Raw genomic sequence first — 12,399 nt, 5'->3', positions numbered from 1 at the left:
ATTTAAAAAAAATTCAAAATTTTTTTTTGAAAAGTCGATACACATTTTGAATTTTAATAAGAAGAAGAAAACGTAAACAAGAATTTGTTTTTGTTTTATGGACTTTATGAAATAAATTCAATTTGATGTTTTGTTTGACCTTTAGTCCAAAATAATGCGTTTCGCCCAGGCACAACAGTTGGGCTCATCAGTAAGATGCTGTTGTACCCTTCTTATACGCAAAATTTTTAGTTGATGATTACCAACACATATTATATTTTACAGTGAAAACTCACTGTAAACTATATTATTTTAGGGGAATTTGATTAAATTCGTGCACCTAAATAGAATATTGCCCGTGGTCTGGCAAATAATAATAAGAAGAAGAAAACGTTGTTTTTTGAAGAAGAAAACGTTGTTTTTTGAATTTTGAAAACTTCTTTTTCTTTCATTTTTTTTTAAAGAACTGCGTATTGTTCAGTTTCATAGATGCAAGGGTCTCTTATTGAAAGTGTTTTTACTTGCGATATAGGTACTATAGGGCAAGTTTAGGATTCGTAAGAAAATCGAATTAGAGATAACAATTTCACATGACATTAAGATGATGGAGAATGCCAAAAAAGTGGGTCCCGCAATTCTGTCTGTCTGTAGGAACCTCGAGCTACAGCCTAAACTACTGGAGCTATTTTCTTCAAACTTAGTAGTTAACCCTAGAGGACAAATTAAAATTTTTTTTTAGGAACAAAACTAACGGTACCTGTCATATAACGGAACTAGAAAAGTAATTTTTTTTTTTTTTAAACGGATCTAACGATTTTGATTAAAATTTTTGTGTGTAGTAAAACACATAACAGCTTTCTTTGGAAATAAAAAAAATATTTTTGAACCGTTACCTATCATAGAATGGTTTTTTTTTGATTTATGAATTTCTCTTAAACGACAAAACATATTTCAACCAAAATTTTTATACAGAAATCATTATTTAAAAAATTTAAACATTTTTCAAAAAACACCTTTTTGCATTTTTTAAAAATATTTCAATTTTTTTTTTTTAAATCAATTTTTTGTTGACAAATTTTGTAAATCCGTTTTTATAGTAAATTAATTATTGGTTCAAAATGGCATATAGGTCGTTTCAAATCAAAAGTCCTGACTCTGAGTTTATTTTCTCTCTTCCAATAAAATTGAGAACAAATAAACAAAAAACTCAATTTTATTGGCTCATTGCGACAAATCAACTCAAAAATAACAACAAATCATGCTTGTTTGAATTAAAGAAATGCTAGAGCAAAAAATAAACTAACGAAAAATCTGAATTTGTTTATTAATAATTTCTATGGTGACGACTCCAAAATAATTGAAAAATAAAAATATATTTGCTGCCCAATTATACAAATGAAAAGATGTGAATAGAATTTCAAGTTATGAATTGCTATCATATAAACTGGACATTTCTGGTCCATCTTCACCTAGTCCTATAACAATATCTTCGGCAAAGTTATCCCAACTGCCTTCAAATGATAAATAATTGTATGTTTTCTTGTATTGCCCGCCGATAAGGAGTGATGCAAGCCCGGGAGACTTGCCTCCGCTTTCTGAGGCTAACCCAGTGAATCTCACAGACAGATCAATTAATAAAAATAGGGATATCAAGAACTTTTCTTCATTATTTTATCGTAATTTTAGAAAAAGTTCAGCTGCCTCATAAATGCTTCCTTCCAGTAAGCGAATGAGTTTTTTTTTTATTTTTGCTCAATTTTCAATGGGACTTGTGATTTGAAACGACCTATACCAACTTTTTTTTGAAAATTTTTAGAAAATTTGTATGTAGGTACTATACATATATATAAAAAAATATTTTTTTCAAAAACATCTCTAACGATTTTCGAAAATTTTTTCTTTTAAGTGGATTGACTACTTTTGGATTTTCCATTGAATTAGAATAATGTCGTTTTCGATTGGAATCACTCAAGGATTCACTCATTCTGAAATCCAATAAAACAGTTTGAATCACTTCCACTCAATTCTGTTTTTTGTGTTTGTGTTAGTTATTCTGTGAAATTTTGAATGTCAAATATAAATAATTTTTTTTTCCTTCAAATGAAATATTACAAATTAATTTTCAAAAACGGTAATATTCAGCTAATAAATGGGACAGTTGGTTTGCAGAATATTTTAAGTAAGTATAAAATGCGTTTATTTGTTTAATTACAGATAAAAATAACATTTTGAATGAAAAACCAAAAAAAAAATAGTGATTGAGTGATTATTTTGACTTTTAAATATTCATGTATTAGTGCTTCTGGATTTGATTCTGATTTTAAATCGAGAAGAGAATTTCTCTTCTGAGAAGCGTTCTTGCTGTCATTTTTAATTCAATAAAACGGTTTCAGAAGACTTCCAAACGCTTCCGAACGCTTCTGGACGTCCAATCGAAAACGACATAAGTTTAGTTATTGACATATTCTCCTGAAAAAATATTCTTATAATAGGTTTTAATGAAATACTGCACTGTCAATTCCATAAGCAAACATAGAAATTCTCTGCTCCAGAGAGATTATCTTTTATTCATCAAGAAAGACTGTTAGTTTATTTATTTGTTTGAATAACTTTAAGAATTTGAGAAAGTAAATGTTTTTTTGAATTAAGTTGAACATCCACAATGAAAACTAAGAAACAAGGAAGGATATAAGAAAAAATTCATCACATTCTCAAGAACTATAGTATACTCTCTTGCTTGTCTGCTAAATAAATTTCCATTAGTCAAATACGAAGAACTACAAAAATCTACACAAATCTACAAAAAGACAATCAGTTTCTTGGAATTTACAAATGCAGCACGTTGATGCCTTATGTAGTAGAGAGAAAGTCACAATGATAAAGGACTCTACACATCACATACTTATCACACATGCGAACACATATCCGAACTTCAAGGATTGTAATTTTGTAATATGTGTACGTAAGTTTTTCACAAGAGATAAATCCAACGATAAAAGCATCACTTTTTTTATTTATTTTTGTCCAAAATGAATGTGACAGATCCAAAGCTATCCTCCTATCCACCCTCGAATGTGTCGTTGCCATTTAATTCTATAGTCAAGTCAAATGGACAGGGCAGAGAAAACAGACCAAAAAAAAGGTGTTAGCAAAAAGGATGCTATTGTAACTACATACATACAATATAAATATATTTATATAGGTACGTATACCTTTAGAGAGAGAGTGAATCCTTGATGGGTGTGTCACGTTTTCAGTTCACATGTCAAATGGGAATTTTCTATATAAAATTCAAACGAAATAACATGCGTTGGTTGCCTCTCACACAGATCTAATGCACCTGACAGCGAACGTGAGATGATTTTCATTTGGGAATTTTTATTTTATCTTTTTTTTGTTATTTTTTTTTTTGTTTTGGTAACATTTTTTGAATGAGTGAACTTTAAACTTTTAATTCAAAGTGCACAGAAGAGAAAGGATAATATTGTGTTTCCATTTCGATCAAGGTTATCTACATTTGAATGAAGAGAGAGAGAGGAAAATATATTCAAATGAAGTTGTTTAATTTTTTAACAAAGTCAAATGGAAGCATCATTTGGTTTCAGGACAAAAAAAAGGTCGGTTGATTTTGGATTAATGATATAAATGGTCCCTCGATAGGAAAAATTTACCAATCATTTTTTTAGGGACAAAACTTACAGTTTCGTGTAATAATATTTAGATATAATATAAATTAAATGAAAAAAAAAAAGCACGCATACACCACAGTGACCCCTTTCAAGAGCTAATTCCTGAACAAACTTAGAGTGTAAAATATTCTGTAGTCTGGGTTACTTTTGAACTTGAAGAGGCGGCCTCCAGCTTTAAAATACAGAAGGGTTAAAGGTTCCTCTTTTTAATAAATAGATATTTTGAAAAGTAAAGCTATGATTACACGGTCAACGAAATCGGTCAACGCGTTGACTCTCTGACGTAAAAATGACGTCACAATCTGTCCCAAGAATGTCACGTCGTGTGATCGTCAACGAAAACTGCTGTCATTGCGTTGACAGGTACGATGACACTCTCACGTTGACATACATTTTTGGGTCAACGCATTGACTATTTTCGATGACCGTGTAATCTCTCTGTCAATGCCATTGGGACGCGTTGACAGGGTTTTAGGACTGGGTGTCATCGCAATGACCCTCTCCCAGCGTTGACGCGGCAGAATTTAATACCGTGTCATCGTTTCGGATTGACATTGTTTTTTGTATAGAAATGTGATGAAAGTTGGATTGGGAACATTTTTTGTAGGGCGATTTTTTGAATGGTATACCGTTTTGGAGAGAGGGGGGTTCTCAGGTTGCACCTTTTTGTTTTTTTTTTTTACAAAAAAAACTTTTCGGTATGGCCATGGCAGCCATTTTGGATGCAAAAATTGTTTTTTTTTTTACAAAAAACCAAAAACCATTTGTATATTCTAAGCTACATTTTAAGACCATAACCATTAACATTGGTTGCGGCGTTCCTATGCTATAAGCGTTTGAAGGTGGCCATATTGATTTTTTTCGATTTATTAAAAATCAAATATCGAAACTTTTTAATTTTTTTTTCTAATTTTTCTACAAAACTAAAGTAATTTTACATTTATATTCGTTCAAGAATCTTATTAGAATTCATCTAAGACTTTCATCTTAAAAGTGCATTGTATATATCTCGAAATATTTACATTTCAAAGCAACCATGTCAAACTAATTTTCGTTTAATTTTTCTATGAGAGCTTTTTTCAAATCTCATTTTCTCCGCTTTTTTTTTTAATATTTTTGGAAAATTAAAATTTTTGCTTTGTGTCAAACAGTGTGATCAACAAAGTTTTGCGAGTCAACGCGTTGACACTGCTCAGTAAACGTCACGTTGACACACCTGCGCGTCAACGTAATTTAGGACAACATTGACGCAATAGTGTCAATGGTGTGATAGTCAATGTTTATTATGCATTGACACTGTGAACGTTGACGGTGGGATGACAGAGAGAATATGGATTTTTTCTTGACGTCAGAGAGTCAACGCGTTGACCGATTTCGTTGACCGTGTAATCATAGCTTAAGCACGAATTTATTCACTCTGTCAAATCGCATACAAATTTTAAAATTTCCGATTAAAATTTAAGCCTAAGCTAATAAAAAAAAAAATGTTTCCACAAAATAAAATCCCCTTAAATTTCCCACAACAAAATTTAACAATAACGAAGAAAAAAATAACAAAAATAATAAAAATTATTAAAATTATTTTTATTTTAAGTGGAGTGAGGGTACGACAGATCTAACTGATGAGCCCACTGTCGTACCTGGGCGAAACGCTTTATAAATTTTTGGAGTTGAGGTCACTTGAACTTATATTGAACAAAATTTAACGGCTTAGATAGAAAAATAAAAATACATTCAATTTTGTCCTGTAATTCTGTCAGTCTTTATCTCGAGCTTAGGCCCAAACCATTGAAGTAGATGGCTTCAAATTTTGCAGTTTAGGGCTTAGATGAACGGCACACGGAGAAAAAAAGGGCACCTTAAAATAAGATGGTTCCCATTTTAAATCCCTCTTAAAACAATACGATTTCAGCTTAAAATAAGTGAAATCCGCTTAAATTTTGTTAAATTTTGGTTAAATTTAAGGTCAACTTCATTTAACTCGCAATATGAATGTTCTTCTTAAAAATCCGACTACAAAATTTAAAAATTATCGTTTAACTTCTTAGTTACAGTTTATCATATTAATTTCCAACAATGAGTTATCCTGATGGTAAAACATTCGGCTGGTGACCCAGCAGTTGTAGGATCGATCGAGGCTGACAGTTTTTTTTTTAAATTAAAATGTTTCCACATAGTAATAAAAATAATATATTAATGGATTTCTTTTAAATTAGCGCATTTTAGAAATTAAAAAAAAAAATATTAATTAATTAAATTAATTAAAAATTAAATTAATTAAAAAAAAAAAATCATGTGTGCAATTCACACGTGGTTGAAGTGAAACCTTAAAAATCATTTAAGAAAAATCGAACAAATATAATTTTTTTTTTATTCCATCACTTTTTTATATGAAAACCTACAATAACTTTTATTCCATCTGAAAGCTTATTGTTTCAGCTCAAAATATTTATATCGATCATGTCTATACAACATCTACAAAAAGAGCTAGAATTTTTTTAACCCAATTATTTTTCATAAAAAAAGCAAAAAATTAATCTCTTTTCTCTTCTAACGCCATTAAATACATTTTTTAAAAGACAACCTAAATACATTTTATATCATTATTATTTCACCTTTTATATGACGCTCATATTTTTACCATGCCTACAAAAAAAGGAAGAGTTTTTTAAAGCCAACCATGTCGAAATTTCAAACTGAGATTACGGTACTTCCTCTACTGCTGGCTGGTCATCGGCAACAAATCTTCACAGGTGTTTTGAGGTATTTTTGAAGTTTTTCAATTAATGATTATATAACATAACTTGTAGAGCACGTACCGTTATGTGTGATATATTAAATAAAAGGTAATATTATCAGCATGCGTATTGAAGTTAAATTTGTTATGTGCTCTAGATCAAAAGATGTAACGTGTTTAGAAAAAAACATCTTTTCACCGTTATCTCAGAATTTTGAATATGAAATTAATTGAAATATTGCACAATCATAATTTATTTAATTACCTATCTACTGTATTAATTTCATTCATCTATCTATTAAAACAAAAAAGTTATGATCAATTGATTTTTCGTGTCGCTTTTTCCTTTCATCTTGTTTCAAATCACTACGATACTAAAGAAGTTTTCACTTCAAAAATTGTTCGGTTAATTTAAAACGGAATTCATCTTTTCAAAAAACCATGCAGAAATCTGCTTGATTTAATACAGAAATTCGCTTGTTTCTAGGTGGTCTTTTTTTCGTTTTGGTACTTGTGTGAATCAGCAATTAAACACCTTTATTTCTGACTTTTTCGTAAACAATTCAACTGATTTCAAGGAATTTTTAAAAACTATGTTTTTATGGCATTAATATAATGTTTTTTTTCCAAATTTGGTTTGTTACCTATACAAAAAATTAAATGGTTTACTTAATTTTAAGATAAAAATCATACAAAAAGACGTTTTTATATAGCTTTAAATAATAAAAATCTTTAAAATTCTGAGCAATATTTGGCCAATGAGCAATTTCGTGTGACCTATTCGTGCATTTTTCTATCATCGTTTTTTTATTTTTTTTTTATTAGAAACACACTCTTGACTGTTTATTTATTTTTCATTATAAATAGAAGAAAAACGTGATAGTTTAAAAAGCAATTAACATGCTATTGAAATAAAGTTCTATGGAATTTTACTGAAGGTTCAAAAAGTATTCATTAATTCATTGGAAACAGTTAAACACATAATAACTCTCTTTTGGCTCAGTAAAATTTATTCTATTCCCATTAACAAAGTGGTTTTGAGAGAAAATGTCTGTTAATTAAATGCATTTTTAATGTACCTATCTAATTAATAATTAAAATTCGAATCCTCGTTTAAATTATAATGTATTTGACATTTTCAATAAGAGATATCAAATGGTGACGGTCTTTAATTTGATAAAATAATGGGTAAGTTTTCAAATTTTTTGTTTAACCTTGATTTTGATTGGAAACTTGCAATATTCTTGAATTTGTGTTTTGAAAAGAATAAATTATCCATCTGTATCTGATTGTTGACATTTATACAAAAATCTTCAAAGGAAAAATACCATTCACTTCCAAAAAACACGTAGAAAATTGGTATTTCCAAGTAAGACCAACAACGCTGTATCATATAACTTGAAATTTACGAAACCTCAAATACCTTTAAAGAAAGACTTTGGTCAAAGTAGGTATAAAAGTTAATGTTTTGTTTCGAAAAGGTTCCAGCACTTTGTCATGGTCTAATTTACAACAAAACCTCATCTTAAGCTTAATTATTAAACTCTTCAAAAAGGTTTTGTTTATATAAAAATCTTCTTCTTATTTTTCTTCCAAAGAACAAGAAGCACTCATGCCCAAATTCCTAATCACTTTAAAAGCGCAGTAGATACTCGTAGTGTAACAACTTTAAGTGGATATTCATTGAGCACGTAATTTACTTGAAACCCTCCTTGTCAACTTGCGATGATGACGACCGACGACGACGGTCATTAAACTTTCATTAGCCCACAAAATTAAAACAAACGATTTATTGGTCTATTATATAAGATACCTAGAATAAAAACCAGGATTCCAGGATAATTGCTAAGTTCCAAAAAAAAGTATGTAAGTTATGCCCCAATGACATTATATCCCTGTGTCTATTTCGGGATAACCATTAACCAGAGTAATTATAATAAAAACCAAAACAAAAAAAAAAAAAACTGTTTCAAAAAATGACACGTGCCAAGAATGAGTATCTACCAACAAACACATAAAAATATGCTCTACACTCCTAATTATACTATTCTTCCAAAATATTAAACAAAACATAAAATATGCTTTATACTGTTCATATAGTGCATAATATCCTGCTAGACCCTAAAGACACGCAAAACTATACCATTTGTTACATCCTTGAACGTAATGACACACATTTGTCTCGGAATAGTAAAAAAAAAAAAGAAGAATAAAACTGAGGATATGAAAATTTGTAAACAAACTGTCATGATTTTAATTTTCAAAATGAGAAAAAATAATCACACAAACACATATCCTTATTATGGCAGCACTCTATTCAAATTAAAAATTATTAAGCTTCTATTAGGCAACAACAAACTAGAAAAAAAATTGTCGTTTGAACTTAACATTTTCAAAGTAATTTTGGCACAAAACCAAAATATTTCGTAGTTTTTTTTTTTGTCTCAGAACGAAAGAGAAAGTGATAGAGAGTTGCTTGAAAACCCCTAATTACTTTTTCGACATACACACACTGCACTTAAAATTCATAATTACCTCTACTCAGCAGCTATTTGGTAGTTAAGGACATATACATAGATGTAAGAGGATGTATTATGTCACACAGGGTGTATGAGTAACTTTTTTTGTTTGGTTATAAATGGTCTGTTTGTGTTGGCAGGAAATGTCCTTTTTAAGTTGTAAAATGGGTATTGTTACCAAATTAAGGAAGTGCTTTTAAAGGAAAAGGAAAACCAAGTATTTCTCTTTAGACTTTGTTTATAATTGTTTAGGAGAAAGAAGCTTTTATTTAAAAATCAGAAAAATTGAAATTGGGATTTTTTTTATAGTATTATATTTTTGTTCTTTCAAGCCTAATCTACATCCCATAGTGCAAAAAATTAATTATAATAAAATCGAATTTTGTCTCTTTTGTGCACTTTTTACACCTACTATCCTCCGAAGTAATTATATTTAGCTCAACGAACTCAACACGCGTATGAATTTAAATTGAACATTTTACATTCATCAATGACAGCAAATGAATATAAATAAAACATGTTTTTTTTCCCATAATGCACAGGAAAATTGTTAGATGAATGAATAGTAATTAAATTGCATTTTTTGTCATGAAAATAAGAAAAAAGCATTACACGTGTTAGTTTCTATAACTAGAAAATTTCGCTCATGAAAAAATAAAAGTATCATTTTTTTTTACGTGATGTGTTAACTTTTTTTTAGTTGTTCCATTATTTCTGTATTATTACGTTGTGTGTTAAAAAAAATTATTATCATACAACTTTTAAAATAAAAAAAAAAAAAATGGCCATGATGTTAAAGTCTTACTTTCTCCGACAAAATAGAAGAGAAAGGCTCTTTAAGGTTCTTGAAAACTTTACCAAAAGTTTTTTTGTTGAATGAAGTAAAGAACAAAATTGGGCTAACTGTTTTTTTAGGTTTTAAATAACTTTAAATGATTATTTGTAAAAACAATATATCTGATTTTTTTGTTATTAAGGGCCGATTTTTCAATAGTCAAATAAACCTCAGTTAGAGCTTATTCCTAGGAATTAAAGTTTTTTTTTATATTGACATTTATTCTTTTGATAGTCTAACTGACGATTGAAAAATCAGGGCTAAGAAAGTGAAAAATTAAGCCTAGAGACAATAGCTGTGTTTTCTTTTCCTCGTGATCCCGATCAGATCATGAATTTATTTGCGAAACAATAACAAAACAAAATCCTACTTTTGTTGTAAAGCTAATAAAAACAATGATCTTATCTGGATCACGAGGAAAATAAAACACAGCTAATATAACTGTGTTTTGATGAAATATTCCGGTCGAAATTTTCTTTTTTTTATTTTATTTAGTAACTTTTTTTACGAAATTCGAGTTCTGGTGGATTTTCGACAAGTCATTATTTTGAATTATTTATGTTCTTCGAAAATAAAACAGCACACATACAAAACCAAAGAGTACACTTAAAATATTTGTTAAAACTGTACTTTAATTCAAAATTATTTTAAACAACAGAATTAAATTTCGGATTTTTAGCGTTTTTTATAAAGATTTTACCTGGTGCAGGTTTTCCCAAATTGTGCATCTTAAATTATTGAATATATATTAAAAAGACATTTGAAATAAACAAAAATAATATGAGAAACACAACATTTTGGAAAAAAACAAGTACCTAAGTGTAGGTAAACAATAAGGTTTTAATTTTTTGTTCAAAGTCTCTATTTGAAAACTAACTTTTAATTCATCAACAAAACTAAAATGATTATTAAAATTACAGAATAAATTTTATAATTAAAAAAAAGGAATACCACAGTATTTTAAGTACTGCTTTTGTTTTTAAATTTCTTTCCCCTTTAATTTTATTTTTCTATTTGCCCTTATCTTTTCTTGTTTTGAAGAAATTTACACGTTGTAACATTATTTTTGTATCTTATGCAAAATCAACATGTCATATTGTTTATATATTTAAAAACTCGCATAATCTTCAAAAGTACACCAATTTTTGGAAAATTAATGCTCTTTAACGCACTTTAATATGTGAAAAAACTGTGAGCAACTTTGAAAAATTACAAAAGATACAAAAAATATCGGAGGAATGGAAAAAATTTTATGTACAATAAAATATAATTAACTACTTACAACTTTAATAAAAAACTTTTTTGGTTAAATTACTGGTTTTGAGGTATAAATCAATTCGATTTTTCCAAGTTGTTGGATTTCACCAAGGGGTTGGCGTACCGAAAGCCAGGACGCGGACGTAAGCTTTTCTAATGAACCTCTTTTAGATGTGAAAAAAAACTGATTTTATGTTTTTAATATAAATTATAAAATTCCTTAAAAATATACATACTTATTATAGCTTTCCTTTTTTTCATAAAAAGCTCTAACATTAGAACAAGTATGTATACGACCCAGTCGTGCAATGTTTACATTTCACCAAAATAAAAAAAACTGAATAAACAAAAGTTGAATTTATTTTTGCTCTTTTGAGTTACCTATTGTACTTTGTCCTGAAGTAATTACACTGCTCAACTCACAAACACTTTCCAGACCATTGTTTATCATTTCTTACTAAATTTAGGGTGCTGATTCCAAAAATAACATTAGTTTTTTTTCTAGCAGCTCTAGTTTTAAAAATATTCATACATGAAAAGGCAGAGAAATTCATATCTACAATTAATTTTTTGTTAAATTTTTTTTTATTTAAATTTTTTTTTGTTGTATTTTAATTTACTTACTGAACCAAAATACATAACATTCGAAACAAATTTTTCCAACAAAACTTAAAAAACGCTTGTAATAATAAAATCTAAAAAAAATAGTAAGAAATCACCCCAAAAATGTGAAAAATTAATATATCTAAGATAATGGAGCTCCTAGAAAGCAACCAGTGTGATTTTTAGGCTAAGTGAACCCAACTGCATTAGGTTCGAAAGGAAAATTTCTGGAAAATGTTAAGAAACAGTTAAAATAAGCATAACTTTGAAATAAGTACGAAATTACCCCCAAAATGTGGAAAACTAAAATATTTCAAAAACTTTAGCTCCTAGAAAAAAATGAATGTGATTTTTAGATTCCCTGACCCCAAATACATTGAGTTTAATATAAATTTTTCTGGAAAATTTGAATAAACGCTCAAAAAAAGAAAAACTTAAAAATCGATTTCCATAGCCAATTATTAATATGCGTAAAAATGTGTAACTAACATAAAATTGCAAAAATATATGAACACTGCACCATTCAATTTTGTAGGTTTTTTTATAAATACATATTAATTTTTATGAGAAGAATATTTTTAGTTTTCATAAGAATAATAAATTACAATTCACAAATTTTGTTGTATTCGCTCATATTTTAAAGAAGTTTTTATTTTTTTTCGGGAAGTATCTAGTGATCCATGCTAAAATTGTATGTACATTTAAATCTACAACTGCATGAAAAATTACTTTGTTGTGTTCAAAAATGTTAAGTTATTTTTTATGTATTTGACCGGTAAG

Source organism: Episyrphus balteatus, chromosome 1 (assembly GCF_945859705.1).
Source record: "Episyrphus balteatus chromosome 1, idEpiBalt1.1, whole genome shotgun sequence".
In the NCBI taxonomy this organism is placed as follows: Eukaryota; Metazoa; Arthropoda; class Insecta; order Diptera; family Syrphidae; genus Episyrphus; species Episyrphus balteatus.
This window is presented reverse-complemented; position numbering follows the sequence as displayed.